The sequence below is a fragment of the Helianthus annuus genome, chromosome 17 (genome assembly GCF_002127325.2).
Source record: "Helianthus annuus cultivar XRQ/B chromosome 17, HanXRQr2.0-SUNRISE, whole genome shotgun sequence".
Taxonomy (NCBI): domain Eukaryota; kingdom Viridiplantae; phylum Streptophyta; class Magnoliopsida; order Asterales; family Asteraceae; genus Helianthus; species Helianthus annuus.
In genome coordinates, this window is record NC_035449.2 from 48,079,540 (window position 1) to 48,088,116 (window position 8,577).

Consider the following 8,577-nt stretch of genomic DNA (forward strand, 5'->3'; position numbering starts at 1 on the left):
TGTATTGCAAACAAAATTTCATATCAAACCACACATAATTATAATCTCCAAAATCCTCCTACTCATAGCATAATTTCACAAGATAGGTTTTATTAGATTTCTTTCAATTAAACTAGAACCAAGCATGATTTCTGTTCTAGGGAGTAACCCTAACATCTAATTAACACAAATCATATCACAATTTCATGATTGGGTCGAAACCCTAATTATAAACATCACCAAAATCAAAAATTCAACTTACCAGTTTACTAGGGATGCTTAGATGATCGAAACTTTATGACATGCAACTAACTAACACTGATTTTTCCTTGTCAATTGGTGAGTTTTTACAAGAACAAAGGGTAAACCCTTCTTCTCTGCTTCCTGTTCGATCCCAAACACGCACAGGGGGTTTGTTTTTGTGGTTTGACATCATTAAACCCTCCTTAATTATAATTTTACACATTACCCCTTTAAGACTTATTACCCTTTGATTTGTAAACCTCCCATTATCTAATTTATCCATTTTTCATTTATTCTAGTATTAAAAAAATAAATTTTTGGGGTGTTACATTGCGTATGCTTCTAGACAACTGAAAAAGCACGAAGAAAATTATACGACTCATGATCTAGAATTAGGAGCCATAATCTTTGCCCTTAAAATCTGGAGACATTATCTGTATGGAAGTAAGTTTACTGTCTATACAGATCATAAAAGTTTAAGATATATATTTGGGCAAAAAGAATTAAACATGAGGCAAAGAAGATGGATGGAGATGCTAAGCGATTACGACTGTGATATTCAATATCACGAAGGAAAGGCAAATGTGGTTGCAGATGCCTTAAGTCGTAAGTAACATGAGAAACAGAAACGAGTCCGTGCTCTGAGATTAAATCTCCAGGTAGATTTAATGGCACAAATCAAAGAGGTTCAAGAAACAGCAATCAAAGATGGTGCTGAAGGAATGAAAGGTTACCTAAAAGAACTAGAACAAGGAAATGATGGAATTTGGAAATTCCATAAGAAACGAATTTGGGTACCTAAACAAGGAGAGTTAAGAAATAGAATCTTAGAAGAAGCTCATAAATCTAAGTATACCATGCACCCAGGAAACAATAAGATGTACAAGATTTAAGAAATCATTTTTGGTGGATAGGAATGAAAAAGGATATAGCTGAATACGTATCCAAGTGTTTAACTTGTTCACAAGTTAAGGCAGAACACCAGAAACCTTCAGGATTACTTCAACAACTAGAAATGCCTGTATGGAAATGGGAACTCATAACGATGGATTTTGTTACTAAGTTACCCAGAACCAAAAGAGGTAATGATGCAATTTGGGTAATTGTAGATCGATTAACCAAATCAGCTCATTTCTTACCAATGAAAGAAACCTTTAGCATGGAAAGGTTAGCACAACTGTACGTGGACGAAGTAGTGTCCCTACATGGAGTCCCACTCTCCATAGTATCGGATAGAGATAGTCGATTTACTTCTCATTTCTGGAAAAGTTTTCAGAAAGCAATGGGAACTCGACTAAATCTAAGTACTGCATATCATCCACAAACAGACGGACAGAGTGAAAGGACAATACAAACTCTAGAAGACATGCTCCGAGCATGTGTAATTGACTTTGGTGGTAATTGGGATAGCCATTTGCCATTAATAGAATTCTCCTATAACAATAGTTATCATTCAAGCATCGAAGCTGCACCATTCGAAGCACTGTATGGACGCAAATGCAGAACTCCAGTATGCTGGGTAGAAATCGGAGAAAGTCAATTATCAGGTCCTGAAATAGTACAAGAGACTACTGATAAGATAACACAGATCAAGGAAAGACTGAAAACAGCTCGAGATCGTCAGAAGAGCTATGCTGATGATCGTCGCAAACCTTTAGAATTCCAAGTAGGAGATAAAGTACTTTTAAAAGTTTCTCCTTGGAAAGGAGTCGTACGATTTGGTAAGAAAGGAAAACTGAGTCCAAGATATGTTGGACCATTCCCAGTGATCCAACGAATCGGACCAGTAGCTTATCGATTACAACTACCAGAAGAGTTAGCTGGAGTACATGATGTATTTCATGTATCCAATCTCAAGAAATGTTTATCAGACGAGTCCCTAATAGTACCTCTTCAAGATATAGAGGTAAATGAAAAGCTGAAATTCGTAGAGAAACCCCTACAAATAGAAGACCGGAAGATCAAGTTTCTTAAGCACAAACGACTAGTGCTAGTAAAAGTAAAATGGGAATCCAAGAGAGGACCAGAGTACACTTGGGAACTGGAATCGGAAATGAAGCGAAAGTACCCTCATCTATTCCAGTAAATCTCGAGGACGAGATTTTTCTCAAGGTGGGGAGAATGTAACAACTGCCACTAAAAATCAACAATTAGGACACTAATTAGTCAATAAGAAAACCCTAATGGAGACACCCAAGTAATTTTGCACTAACCCTAAAATTTTCATAACAATCAGAATCAGGATCAGGGCCCCTAAAACTTAGAGGGGGATAAACCCTAGTTGGTAATATCTTAACGAATTTTACGTGGGAGCTAAGTTTCAGTCGAAACCAACTCGGCAGGCCTATACCCACAACAAGGCTACTCTAGGCTAGATAGGTTTCCCAGGCGAGTCGCGACAGAATCACTGTCATCTTCCGCGACACGCGGGAGATACCAATTTCATGTATAAATACTGGGCATTGGGACTTGAATTCTGTCTTTGGAACGACGTAAAATCAAGTTACGTAGACTGAGTTATCACAGAAACCGTCCAACACACACACACTAATCACGAGGTGCTGCCACAATCAGGGTAATAACTCGATCGCTATTACGATTCAACGTCCGATCGATTATAACTATCCAATGATAGTCCAGGTGCTGCTCAATTGAGCTTATACTTTGATTATTCGTCGTGATTTCGACTTGAATATTTGAGTGCTGTTCGAATTCGGACTATGCTCTGTTATTCGTTGTGAATCCAATTGAATTATCGAGTATTGCACTGATTAATCGTTGTGAGGGTTTAATCTCGTGAATTGACGTAGCTGCAGTATTAGTTACTAACCTGCCTGTGTGTGCATTATGTTGAACTAGGTGTAATCAAGGCTAATCAGTAGGCTTATATCTATTGCTCGTTAATCTGCAATGTGAGTCATTCTTCTTTTTAAATTGTTTTCTCACAGTTTGTGAGTAAGTATTACAATACCTTAAATTATTTTCAAGGTTATAATTACAGGGATTAAGTCTTTGTAATCACCAAATTACAGCTGGTATGTGGGGTATTGTGCACATTACTATTTTTATCACTCTATGTGAGTGAGTATTACTCTATGTGAGTAATTATTACTCTGTGTGAGTAAACCGTCACTATTAGGGCAACGGGACCCAATAGTGGTATGACCACAGTCACAGATCCGGTCGAGTGACAAATACCCATTCTTGATAATTGGTTGATAGAAACATTGTAATCGCTCTTAATACTGTAAATTTATAACTAACGGGTCGTTTTAGAAAATGGAATGATTCACTCAGTATTTCCCCGCTGACAAAACCTTTTTCAAACATGTTTCAGGTGATCTGTGTGATCCAGGAAAAGTGCAGTAAAACACTATCAAGCTCAGAGAAGTGGCTCAGTGTAAATAAATGAAGAAAACATGTTTTGGAAAATAAAGATTTCTGTGTGAAATCAATTTATTGTAAATTATGGGATTCATCCCTTAACTTTGTGTAATATATTAAACGAGCATTTTCCGGTGAAAAGATCCTGTTGTAAAAAGACTTCCGCTGTCGCATAAATTAGATACCACGGGTACCACTGAAATCTGCCCGCGGCCCCCGACTCCGTCCAGGGTAGGGTCCGGAGCCGTGACACAAATGCCGCCCATGATGTTCCTTTCTCCTAGAAATGATCCAAAACGTCATCGATAAATGTGGTCGATTCATGTGGTCCATAAAGCCGCTGGTGTGTTGATTAACTCAATGGTTATGGTGTACAAAGTCGCACTAGCCGTGTTACGTTTGTTATGCCATTCCAGGAACATTTCCCTTGGACTCCCATCTGATGATAGTTCGCTCGTTCGTTAATCCTCTAACGGAAGCTTGTCCCTCGCAACTGGTCAACAGGTTGTCAATACAATGGTCGAGGCAAACAGTTCTTGACTGCCACCTTGCTGAGTTCTGGATAATCAGTATACATACAAAGAGGCTCATCTTCACATGTATAACCGGGGCTCCCCAAAGCGAAGAACTAGATCCAACAAACTCTTGTCCAACTGTTCCTGTAGTTTATTAGCCAATTCTTGCAACCCTCATGGTGCAAGATGGTAAAAGTACGGGTAATCAGGGCTGCCTCTGACGTGAGATCAAACTGAGATTCCGCCTAACAGTTGTGTAAGTAAGCCTGAAAGTTCCTCGGGTAACACACTGAGAGAAATCACGAACGATTGGTGGATCCTCGATCCCCTTTCCTTAGCCCAAACATTAATAATGGTTGCCGACATAGCGGGGTAGTCACTTCATAGACGCTCCTGGCTTTTGTGGTTGAAATGTTACTAACCTTACACCACACTGATTCTTTAGAACTAACAACGATTCGCCGCTAGGGAGAGGGATACTCAAAATTTCTCCTCACAGGGTATATCTGCGTGATATCCGAATAACCAATCCATCCTAACTACTGCATCGAACCATCAAGGTCAGTAGGAAGAAGGTCGATGTCGAACACTTGTCCCACAAGGTCGAGTTTGCATTCCAACAAACATAGGGTGGGGTTTCAATTGGGTTGCCATCAGTTGCTGCCACCACAGGTTCGGTTTCAAGAAGCATCAGGGTTAACCAAAACAGGTCAACTTCATTTCCATACTGTAAGCTACGATTACAAATTCCTTGTTGTTGCCGTGACCGTTGCCTCTACTGTCGTTGCTTAAAACGAGGCCCTACGATCTTTCAACAACATGGTCCATCTTGTCCTATTCCGTGTCGTGTCCTAAGACATTACTCACTGCGTGGGAAGTTACACATTCCGTGTCTCGATTGATTTGTAAGAGTCGACTCCCATAAGTCACTAACTAGGGTTAAGGATTCAATTGTAGTCAATTCGCTGGTGTTTGTTGCCGGTAATCAGAGTTGTCCAATTACCGGAACCGGTAAAGTACTACGCTCCTCCTCTTGTCTATCGATGTTGCAAGTTGTTTGAGTAATACATGGTCTGTTGCGAGAGTGTTGTAGAGGTGATCGCACTTCGGAGTCTAAGACGTCATTACATAGAGTTCCAACAAACAAAGAGAAGTGAGAAAGGTATCGACCAATCATTCGACGCTGCGACATCCAATTCAGGGACGTTCGTACAGGCACCTAACACTCAACACAGTTCGTTAGGCGTTCAGATGTGTGTTCAGGTAATACTTGATAGCATCGAGATTCGTAAGGATTCAGATAGGAGTGAAAAGATCATGTTCTAGTAGGAGACAATCACTGTTATGACTCCTATGGGCTGCTGAGTTCTAACATAACATCAATTAATAGGGCGGAACCCCTCTTACACTCGTTAAGCCTCACTGGGACTCACATGCACCCACATTATTATTATGTGTGCACCCATAATAATAAGGCAATTTGCATGCTTATCATAGTGCCTCTTAACTCGCGCTAAAGGTTCCCCAAATTCGAGCAATAAGACAAATGACACCACAACATAGATCATGAATGTTCAAGAAGAGTCGCACTCTTAAAACACGTAACATGGGTTGGTAACATAGAAGTTCATACTGCAGTGCTAAGTGTGCATTCACGTGTAATGTCATACATAAGTGTACGCTAGATATACTATGCAATAGTAAATGAGAAACGAACCTTGCAGTCTGGAGCTGAGTGTCATGGCCGTATTAGCGTATTCAGAACTGTTCGGTTATAGTCTGGTTTTATAAAAACATTTTAAAACCTAGTTCACTATAACCAGTGGCTCTGATACCAAACTGTCACACCCTCAAAATACCACCTAGGAGTGTCCCTGGTAGGCGTGTGACGTACCAATAACGAGCCACCAATTACATCGAACCCATACAAGTTATAAATAAAATCCCCATTATTAATAAAAATATACTCAACAAGTTAAAATGAAAATCAATAAGTTCAGCGGAAGCAAATAGTAAACCAAGTTAAATTGTTTCATAACCAAAGTATGGTCCCATGAAATCAATCACATAATCCTTCCATGAGACCCATGACCACTCCAGCTACTCCAGACAGCAAGTTTCCCCAAATCCAAGATACTTAACGACCTGCGAGCATGTAACAAGTGTATCAGACAAAGCTGGCGAGTTCACAGTTTTAGAAAATGTTTGTTACCAGTTGTATGTAAAACAGTTCACTGACAATGCAAGTAATATTGTTAATATCTCAAATTCCAAACAAGACGGCTCCTGATGTACATGACTGCCCTTTCCCACGTACTCCTATCCAGTACTGGGCCCGACTGGGTCATTAGTTCACATCCGTCCTATCTAGGAGCAGTGTGAGGGTGCCAAACCTAAGTAGCGCTACCAACTAATACCCGTTACCCTCCAGGTAACATAATAAGGGACTTACAAAAATGATAGGTGAGAATATTAACCAATATACCCGTTTTTACCAAACCACTGACTGTCCCCAACCACTGGGACGCATGCTTGAATGTAGTGAACTCACCTTAGATTGCTCGGTATGTTACTTTACACTACCCATTCCAAGTTGGTCAACCAAACCCTACCGTGGTTACCAAAGATTGTCAGTTTCGCATACACATAAGTCACGTATTTTTCACATATAATGCATATGCAGTGTACACATAATTCACATATCATTAGATAGGTTGAAATCAAGAGATCATGTAACACACATTTCATAACAGCAAGTAACAAGTATTCGAGTCCTGTGTAAGGTTTACATCTCATGCAACCACTTTGACATCTCAAACCATTAAACACTTAAATGGGCGATTTTATATCCGATCACTTGAACCATTCGGCCCAATTGTGTGTTATATACATGTGTGTGTAGGTGGCCCAATAGCACCGGCCCAAAGGAAGTTCGCAACCCACATCCTTTGGTGCGATCAGCCTATGAGGTGTGACAAAGATTCAATCGTGAAAATGTGCAACATGTTGTAATTGTGCGATTCATTACTGGCCCAGCCCACAACTTCCCACGGCCCATATTACTGTACGTTTAGCTTAAGTTCCCAGCTCATCATGACTAACCCAATGGTGCATTGTGTGATCAAAAAGTTTTCAACAAAAAGGGGTGTGGGGTCCAACTCATTTACATGTGCAGCCAATTAAAAGGGTGTGACAATTTGGGTGACAAATTCTTAGGAGTGGCCCCCACCCTTGTACGGTTCTCATGAATAAACCAGTGTGTGACATACATGCTACTCATTCATCATTCATGCTATTAATCACATCATGCTCAATTGAGTTGTAACCTATGCATGCACAGTACATTTCATAATCATCCAATCATCAAACTTTTCAAATGGCATACACATACACATTTGGATTCAAACGAATAAGACAAAACTTTACCTATCATCATCTCTAATCATCCACAGAATACTCAGTTCATACATGGTGCTCATTCAACCATCCATCATCATTTTATTATTAACAACAACCAAATAGAAAACCATCATCATCATGCGAAATAACTAACAGGGATCTATTTAAATATCATTTCACTAATACATGCTTAACCAGGTTGTATTCCATGCATATATAGTTGTACTTCTGCCATTAAAAACACAGCTTCAATCCTTTATATACTTTTTTTTTCTTTTTCGTTCTCAGTTGTTCATAACAAGTCACACAAATCATCGTTCAAACCTGATCCCTACTTCGATACCGTCACAACAATTTTTGTACACCCAAAGTTCTAACTCATCAGTAATTATCATGAGCAATCCCTAAGTTCTGTGTTTGCAGCTTGTGATTACAAACAACTCATCAAATCCCTATCATCATACTAAACCACAGTCCAAACAATTTAAACAACGTTAATCATGACCCCTAATCAAAATCGCAGATCAAGTATTAATCAACAAGCATATTCACAGTCAAATACATTAAGAAATATCAAACCAAACAACGATAGGTTCACTAACCGAAGTACGGGATGCGAAGGGGGCGGCGGAACGAGAGAGATGAGTTCCCGAGGATAAGAGTTACCACTGGTCACGCAAGAAAGAGGGAGAGGGTAGGGTTTTGTGCTTCGATGTCTTTCAACTTGTGGAGGCCGCGCATACTTGTGTGAGCATGTATGCGTCCCTATTTAGTTGGAGATAGGCTCAGTTGGGCTTGGTAAGGTCTGGCCCGAAGTCTCATAGTAAACAAGAGTGTGCGGCCGCTAGTGAGGTTTACGACCCGACATTAGTGTGCGGCTGCACTTTAGTAACCATTTAATTTACTAACCAAAGCACCCTAACATCACTATATACAAGCCAGATTAACGTACGTACACACATGGTTTCAATACAAGTTTAGTTAAACCCAATTAATTTATGCAGCCCACATGCATTAGCACAAGCCCAACTCATATTGACTTCAATAACGTTATTAC